Below are 9,230 nucleotides of genomic sequence, written 5' to 3' on the forward strand. Positions count from 1 at the left end.
AAAGTTACTGAAGAGATGGCTGAACCAACAGGAACTAGAGGTGCATGTGAAAACAATTTACCTCCAGGGTTCTCTGATAATCAACTCTAAACCCTGTCTGGGAACTCGGGTATAGTCTGAAATTGTTTGGCAGGGTCATCCTGAGGCTAAGAGTCCAGGGCAGAGTCAGCTCTGTGGACAAACAGCTCTGCTGCTAGCTCTGCCATTAGCTGGGCTTGTGACTTCAGATAAGTCTCTATCTCTCAGTTTCTTTATTAGTGTAAGGAAGGCTGTGAATCTGAAGAGACTTTCCAGGTGTAAAGCTGTCAGGGTAGCAGCATCATGGTGGTGAGCAAGACACCTGATATCTGACTGGCTCTGCCAGTGAGATGTGGCAAATTATGTCTCAGAGTAGCGATTTTTCTACCTGTAACAATATCTGCTCCGTTATGATTATGGGAAGGGTTAAATGCAATAAGGCACGTGAAGTGCATAGTATCCCTGACACTTAGCAAGCCCTCCAAGATGGGAACTGCTCGGATGATACTCCACCACTGTCAACCTTGTCCTCTGAACTTGCTAGGGTGACTTTGCGCTGGCTAACCACCAGGTGGTGCTAGAGTTAAAGATGCTGTGGAAGAAATTTGTTGCTTGTGATGGGGAGAGTTCTGACAAGCATTAATATGTGCCTGGTACAGCTTGCTTACCCTTAAAGTTTGGAGAGGGCAAACGACCAAAGGAAGTGGGAATGAGTGAACAGAAAGGAAATCCCAGGACTCTCATTCTGGGTTTTGAGCTACCCAGCTGTTAAATAACAACAATCACTAATTGTTGAACAGTTACCATGCACCAGGCAGGGTGTTGTGTCATATGTATCATTTCATTTAATCATAAAAACGATGAGGTACATACTATTTTATATCTGTCTCTCCAAGTTCACAAACCACTAAGTGGGAAAATGTGGGACTCAAAGCAAGTCTGTTTGGTTTCAAAGCTGATGTAAATGCTATTACCTTGCTTAAGAAGGGAGACAGCAGTTGCTGATACTGATGAGAAGACAGGTGGACTCACCTCACCAACCCTTGTGCTTTCAGAGGCAACCAATGGCTCAGATTGCATCTGGAAAGCACTCATCTATCAGTTCTGACCTTCCCCAACACACACACACTCTGACTGGTCAGCCGAGCTTATCCACAGCCACAGTTGAAGATGGAGAAAAGGAACTCCCTCGAACTCTGTAAAGGAGCCCTACAACTTATTCAGCATCTTCAGAGAAAGATGTATGCACGTAATGGAATTTCTCAGACTAGTGTGTCTGCCCCTGCTCTTAAATATGTTGTCAGTAAGACAATTAATGAAACTGAAATGTGGACTGTAAAGTATTGTATCAATATTAAATCTGAATTTGATAACGTTACTGTGATTATGTAAGAGAATACTCTTTGTCTTAGGAAATATACATTCAAGTATCAAGAGGTTTAAAATAAGGCATTTATTAAGGCAATTTTTGAACTTTAGAAATGCGGAAGACATAAGAGAATCATTTAATTATATTTAATAGTTTAGGGTTATGAACATCCATTATAGAAGTGTGATAATGAGTGTTTAGGTTTAAACTGGTTCACAGGTATTTAAAACAACTTTGGTTTGATTCTTTGTTCAAGTTTGCTTTTTACTCAGAATTTGGGTTTGACTAAGAGGTCAGCATTAGAAGAATTAGTTCTGCTACAGGGTTTGCAGTTCATGAGAAATCCCTCTTCTGAATCAGCCAGTGTTGTTGCAGGGCTGAGCCTGGAAGTTAGGCTGAGCCTGGAAAGAAGAGGAGCAGAGGCATGGCCGGAGGAGGAGCTGCTATCACATGCCTCAGAGATGAAATCACTTTGGGGTTGGACTGGTGCTAGGTAAAATGAGGCAGTATCAAGAGCAAGGGCTTTGGCAGAGGGCCCTTCACCCACAGCTCAGAGAGCAACCTGGGGATGATGGGAAGAAGGCAGAGCTGTATCTGGAAGCCTAGGGCCCATTCTCAGGACAAGAGTGTCATTAGACAGTCCTTTGTCTATAGCCACATACTTCTTAAAGAATCACCATTTTAGTACCTGAAGGGGACCTTACATTCCAATCTCCTCATTAAAGAGATAAAGCTGAACCCCAGAGAGCAACATAATGACTTGTCATGCTTGAGCAGCAAATTAGCAGAGTCAACATGAGCATCTGATGTTACAACTCCAAATTCAGTGCTCTTAACACATGGATGATCTTCATTATTCTTCATCTAAGCCTTTTTCTCCCTCTATTAGGGATGAGAAAAGGGAGGATCAGAGAGAGTGAGTGAGTGGCCTGAAGCCAAAGACAAAACTGGGAGGGGAAAGGTGGCCAATGTCCAGGTGGGATTACGAAAGCTGTTTTGAAGTCACTTCCCTGTGAGTCAGGGCTGGTTTGAGTGTGTAGATTAACTTGCTTCTCCAGCCCCCAGGGTTCCAAATTAGCCTCATCTAGGTTTCCTTGACTGTCAGACTTCTGGCTCTCCCATTCTGCTGAGGCCCCTATGTTCTCCATTTTCAACCAAATGAAACCTAGAGGGTAAACCCATTTCCAGGAAAGCCTGAAGACCAAGAAAAGAGGATGCAAACTTCAGAGGCACTGACACACTCGTACAGTTGAAAATCTGTGTGTAACTACAGTCTGCCCTCTGCATCAGCAGATCAAAAATAGTTTACCCTCAAACAATGCTGGTTTGAACTGGGCTGATCCGTGTACACATGGGTTTTAAACCCGTGACATTCAAGGGTCAACTGTATATGATCTTTGTACCCAGTTCCTGACACAGGGCTCCTAAAACCCTCAGAATCTCCAGAGTGATAAATCTTTTGTTTGCTAATGAGATGGCTGGGGGCTCCTAGATAGCTTTAGGATGGGGGCTGGTTGCCAGAAAGTCAGGATTATAGTTGGAACTTCCAATCCTACCCACCCCCCAAGAGGCTAAAGATTAAGTTAATCACCAAGGACCAATTATTTAATCAATAATGCCTAAGTAATGGCACTTCCATTAAAAACCCCTAAATGGGGTACAGAGAGCTCCCAGGTTGGTTGGTTAACACACTGAGATACTAGGAGAGCTCCTTACAACTCCATATGCATTTGAGAATCAACTTTTCCATTTCTGCAAAAAAAGGCCATTGGAATTTTAATAAAGATTGTATTGAATCTAGACTGCTTGGGTAGTATTGCCATCTTAACAATATTAAGTCTTCCAATTCATACACATGAATTTATTTAGGTCTTTCAACTGTGTTTTGTAGCTTTCTGCATACAGGTCTTTTACTTTCTTGGTTAAACTTATTCTTAGGTATTTTATTCTTTTGCAGTCTATTGTAAATGGAATTACATTCTTAATTTCCTTTTTGGATTGTTCATTGCTGGTGTCATTCGGGTTTTGATTTGCATTTTCTTGATGACTAATGATGCTGAGCATCTTTTTATGTACTTATTAGTATTCGTATATCTTTTTCAGTAAATGTAATCTTTCGTTCTTAATGGCCAACACTGCATTTCCATGAGTGGAGACGAGGGGTTGAGGGGGTCCCTTTGTTTCTCATGATATCTTTCTTCTTCCTGTCTTTCTTTTTTTTTCAATTACTTCAAGTTTAAAACAATGTGTTTTGTTAAGTAAACTAAGTTTTTATTTCATCTGTTACATAGAAATAAGTGCCTACTATAGCCAAGTACTGTGCTAGGCCCTAGAATACAGTCATGGGTAAGAGATACAGTTGCTATCCCAGTGGGCTTCCAGGCTAGTGGATCAAATCCCTATTACAATTAACACGTGAGAGAAGGCCACACTTGAGAGTCTGCTGCAGAGGAATTTGACCTGGCCAGTGAGCCCAGAGAAAGCTTTTCTAATGAGCACAGATATTAACTAGGCAAACAGAAGGAAGAGCATCCCAGGTATGAGAACAACATGTGGGGGGTGGGGTGAGTACAGTTGAGGAGGTAGGTGGAGAGCACTGTGAATAAAGCTCAGAGAATGAAGGGGAGCATGGAGAAGACGAAGCTAGAAGAGAGGCCAGCAGGCACAGGAGGAGCTGAGCCTCAGAGTCTTGCTGAGAACTTGAAATTTTATTCTGAACCAGGGGTACCTACATGGTGCCAACATGAAGGCAGCCTAAGCGCTACTCTAAGTTCAGACACCAGTTCCTACCACAGCTCTACCTCTCACCAAGACCTTGGTGAAAGATATTTAAATAGCCGAAGCTATTTTCCAATCTGATTAAATGTGATATATATTAAATTATTCTACAAACAGTATTAGCTACGGTAGGTTCATGTTCATTCAACAATTGTTTATTGTGCCAGATAATGAGGATATAGTAGTCAACAAGGCAGACACCATGTCAACAAGGTTTGCCCAATCTAATGGGGGACCCAGTCAAGCAAAGATTTGATGCTTTGATGGGAAAGGCACAGAGCACTGGGCAAGAGGATTGGGGAACAAAAGTCACACCCAATCCAGTCTTGGCAGAGAGGGCTGGTTTTCCTTTTGGCGAGATTACTTGTTATAGCATGAAGATGGGGTTGGTCCCATTGGCGAGAGAAGGTTTGGTTCCTGTCCTTAAAGAGAATATAATTTGGTTCAGAAGGCATGCACAAGAAATGAGAAGAAAAATGCATAGAAATATCAGGCGACTGTCACACAGGGTGTCACACTGGCTTCCCCACCTTCCCCCTCCCGCCCCCCACCCTTTGCAAAGTCTCAGCTTATCGATTCTTAGGTTCTAAATATCCCCACTGTGTAAAGGCCCATAAGCTGGGCTCCAGGGCCACTAGAGTATCAGACTCTCTCCAGGCAGGGAGCCTCCCAGAATCCCTAGTACTTTATAGGCTTTTCTGAGGCTCAAAGCCCTCTCACCCAGAAGAGAACACAAAGCCTACCCAGCAGAGGTCTGCAAATTCTATAGCTGGAGAGGAGATCGCTTGAGCTACCGCTTTTCTCAGGACTTCCCCTTCTGCTAGGCTGAGCTATAAATAGCTCACTGGTTTCCAGCTGGGGATCTCCCAGCCCTGCAAGGAGCAAGCACCGCCTTCTCACCCTGTGCTGCCCTCAGCCTGAAGCTGAAGGGGGTGGTGGCTGGCGAGGAGGAGGGGGAGGAGGGGAGAGGGGAAAGGGCGGGAACCAGCACCACAGAGAAGCTGGCCTCTGGACTACCGTACCAGCAATCCTAGAGGGAAGCTGGAAAGAGGAGGTAGCTGGGGGTGTGCAGCCTTAGGTGGGATAACAAGGCTGGCTGCATTCTAGGCCTTGGATGTGCCGCCCAGGCCCTGAGCCCCAGTTTTTTTTTCCAAAATCAACCCCCTAAACCTTCAGTTCTAGACCTTAGACATCATCCATCTCCTGTCCATGTACTCAATTCACAGGCGATAGCCAACCGGAGGCCAAGGAGACCAAAGTTCTTTACCTTTTGGCCTTACCCTGCTGTGTGTCTGTGTGTACAAGCCCGGCCAAAGACTGGAAGCCTCAGTGATTTTATTCTGGATCAAGCCCAGAGGCTACTTGGCACTAGACACCCCTTCTTCCTTGGCATATTCCCTGACTCTGTCCCAAGCTCTGAGCGTTTCTTTCCTTGCCTTGCCAGAGGCAATAGGATCAAGGGCTCACCAGTTAGTCCAGCAGAAAGCCCATAGTCTAATGACATGGACGTGCTTCTAGAAAAGCTGGGGAGGGGGGAGGAGGTAGAGGTTTGGGAACTCTGCTGAGGTTTGGTTCCTCTCTCTGACCTTTGCTCATCTCCTGACAGATTGTGGTAGTCACATGGCTAGGCCAGGTTTAAGTCCCTGGCGGTTCTGTAGGGAGGGCCTGTAGGGGCTTGCTGGTTTGTGTAGTGGATAAACCGGAGCTGTCAGGCTGAGGAAAGGAGGCCCTTCTGACTGGTGGGGACACCCAGTGTGTACCCCTCCAGACCTCAGCCCCACTGTGGGTGTACCCCTGCCCCAGCTCTTGGCTCCTCCCACCCACCCCTTCAGCTTTCCCCACAAACTATTCATGTAGAGTTCTGAGGCCACAGGGTTCCTAACAGGTGGAGATGTTAGGGGCCATACCTGAAGTCAGGGACCCCTGTCCAACATGAAAAGGCACTGTGGCTGGCCTGAAAACAGGGTCTTCCTCCTCTTTTCCCTTGCTCATATATAATAACAGTTTTCACATACTGAGCTAGGCACCAGGAATGAAAAGATGAGAAAGATCAAGGGCAGTCTCAATAAATAAACGACGTATAAGTGCATCACAAGCCTGTGGGGTGGCGGCGAGATTTCCGGACGGCCAGATGTCTGATCCAAGTAAAGGATGAAGCAGTTCTACCAAAATGGTGTGGGAAGGGCATTCCAGGCAGAAGAACAGCTTGAGTAAAAAAGCAGGGAGGAGCAAGCAACGGGAGAGGGGAAGATAGAAATACCGAAAACCAAAATGCAAGGGGAGGAGAAGGGGAGGAGCTGTAGACCCTAACGCCTTGCTGAGGAATTTGGACGTTAGGCCCTGGGCTGGGAGCCACGCAAGGAACTCCAGTAAAGATGTGCTGTGTTCAGGAATGGGAGAGAATAATAGAAGGGCAGAATATGAAGTCAGGGCGGGGACTCTGGGACCTCAGACCTTCTGGGGATGGAAGAAGGCACCGTGCCGACATGGGACGCCCAAGCCCGCCTGCCTCGCGTTTACCTCGGCGGGCCGCGCGTTCTCAGCCGCGCCGGCCGCCCCCTCCTTGGCAGCGGGTCCCCTGGCCGCTGGCTCCCGGGCGCGGGCGGACCCAGAGGGCAGGGCTCCCGCCCCCGGCCGCCCGCGGGCCGCCTGCCAGCCGCGCCTGGAAGGAAGCGCCTTGTATGGGCCTCGGGCCGGTAGGAAGTGCCTTGTAGGGCCCGGGGAGGAAGCACCATACATGGCGAGGGGCGGGCGGGGGCTGGCCGGGGGCGGGGAGCTCGCCGGGGATGGAGGCCGTTTCCGCCGCCGCGGGCCAAAGCCGCGGCGCGCCACCCCCACCCGCGCCCCGGCCTGCGGGCTCCCTCCCAGGCGGCGGCCTGCGACCCCCGACCCGAGCGCTGGGTCCGCTCTGTGCCGGACCTGCAGGAATGGGGGGCTACCGCCCGGCTCGGACGTCTTACCAAGCCGAGTTGGTTCCCAGCTCTGTGACCTTGGGTAAAAAGCCGTCGTCTCTGAGCCTCAGATTCCTCCTCCGAGGGTTATGGGGATAAAACGAGAGGATGCCCATTAACCACCTTCTGGAGCGGGCATGGCGCACAGTGGCAGCTCCGTCATTTTAACAACCCTACGGTGGGAGCGGCTTTTCCATTCACCTGCTCTCTGTGTGCTTTTAGCCTCTTCCCAAGCCTAATAAAGGACTGGGGAGAGCCTGAATGAAGAACTTACGTGGGAGCCAATGGATACGGGAGAGATCTTTCCAGAAGAAAATAGGGCAACCTTAAAGTCTAGAGTTTTCCCTTCCAGAATGTGGGGTTTAGAAAAAGGGAGTGCCAATCCCAGCTTCTCCCCTTATCCACTGGTTGATGCTGAGAAAGGTACTTACCTTCTCTGAATCTCACTTTCCTGATCAGTAAAATGAGGATGATAATTCCTGATTTGTAGGGTTGCTGTGACAATCAAATGAAGTGTGTGTGTGTGTCTGTAAAGTGCCTGGTGTGCAGTAGGTGCTTAATTCCTCAGTTCTCTCTGCACTTTCCCAAGTGGGTGTGGGGCAAGGGAGAAGAAAGGCTTGAGTACTTGGCCATTATTCCTGGAAGCTTGTCTCCTTGGGGAAGACTGTCCCTTCTTTGACATCCCTGGGGCCTTATTGCCAAGACTTGGTGCCTTTACCAGAGGTGTGTGTGTGGCCGTGATACTCCCCTTTCTCAGTTCTGCCACTATCTCAATAACATGCCCTCCCTGCCTGCTGCTCTTCTCTACCTACCCCAGAGCAGAGGTGACCTGGAACACCTGGCAGGGGCAAAAAAGAACCTAGAGGAAGTCGAAGTTCCCATCACAGCCAGAACTTGGTATCTAGGACACCATACCCACCCACACTTACTGCAGTACCACACCCACACTTTTCAATAAGAGATGGGTATCAATCTCAGGAAAACATTTCCCAATCCTCTCTTGTTGGCCCTGCCCCCTGCCCTCATCAGTTCTGCCTGTCCTGGAGTCCCACTTAAACCTAACCTGAATCTTCCTGCCTCTCAGTTGCAGCCCCATCCTGCTGAGCGCAGTTAGCAGCCCCTAAGAGGTTCCAGGCAAATGTGTGGACACGCACAATAGATGTGTGTCACCCACGGCCTTGTTTCCTTTCATCCTTGTTGGACAAGGAAGCTGTTGTTGGCATGGTAACCTTCCCTGTATAAGTTGCAGCCTTCAAGGATGTTTTTCAGTTCCAGCAGGGACATAGCTCCTTCCCCCCACTGTAGATCACAGGGTGACATGTAGCTGTGTCATTCTGGCTTCCCCTGGAATGGGGATGCAGTGCTGGAGGCACAAAAGGACTAGTTCATGGAGGGCAGCAAAGAGCTTAAAGGAGACGTCAATTGGATCTCTGAGAAACAGGTTCCTTCTTCCCTAAGTGTTGATCCTCGGCCACCCAGAGAAACCAGTTCTGAGGCCCAGGATATTCAGGGAGCCTCTCAGGATTTCATGGTGAATGATAAACACGCATCTTCACTAAAACCAGGCACACAACAAATGGCAACAACACCGGCGCTTAATTCTGCAGAAGCTGATAAACCATAAAGCCTCCAGAATCCAGTGATTTCCTTTTTCCTCAGTTCCTCTGTGGAGTAAATGAATATATATTAACCATCTCCCATATTTCAGTTTCCCATACATTATTTCAACTAATTCCTCCTACAGTCCTATGAGAGTGGTAATAGAACACTCATTTTACAAATAGGAAGACTAAAATTTGGGCAAAAATCTTAAGCAATTTGACCCAAATTCTCATGGAGTGGTGGCACTGGGACTGAAACCCAAATTTTCAGATTCCCTATCACATTCCTTTTACTAGGTCTTGTGTTCCTTTGCATTTGCTACTGAGAAGGAAATCCTTGCTCCCAGGTCCCAAAGTATTGCCTTTGTGGGAGTTCCTCAGAAACCAAATGGGCATCAGTATCAGTCTTCATGGCCTTGGGATCCTGTGAGGTCTTCTGTGGGGTCTTCTGTGGGGTCTGTGTGGCCCCATGTGGCACTATAGAAGCAGCAGCAGCAGCCTCAAACCTGAGGC

The sequence above is a fragment of the Rousettus aegyptiacus genome, unplaced genomic scaffold (genome assembly GCF_014176215.1).
Source record: "Rousettus aegyptiacus isolate mRouAeg1 unplaced genomic scaffold, mRouAeg1.p scaffold_m13_p_7, whole genome shotgun sequence".
Taxonomy (NCBI): Eukaryota; Metazoa; Chordata; class Mammalia; order Chiroptera; family Pteropodidae; genus Rousettus; species Rousettus aegyptiacus.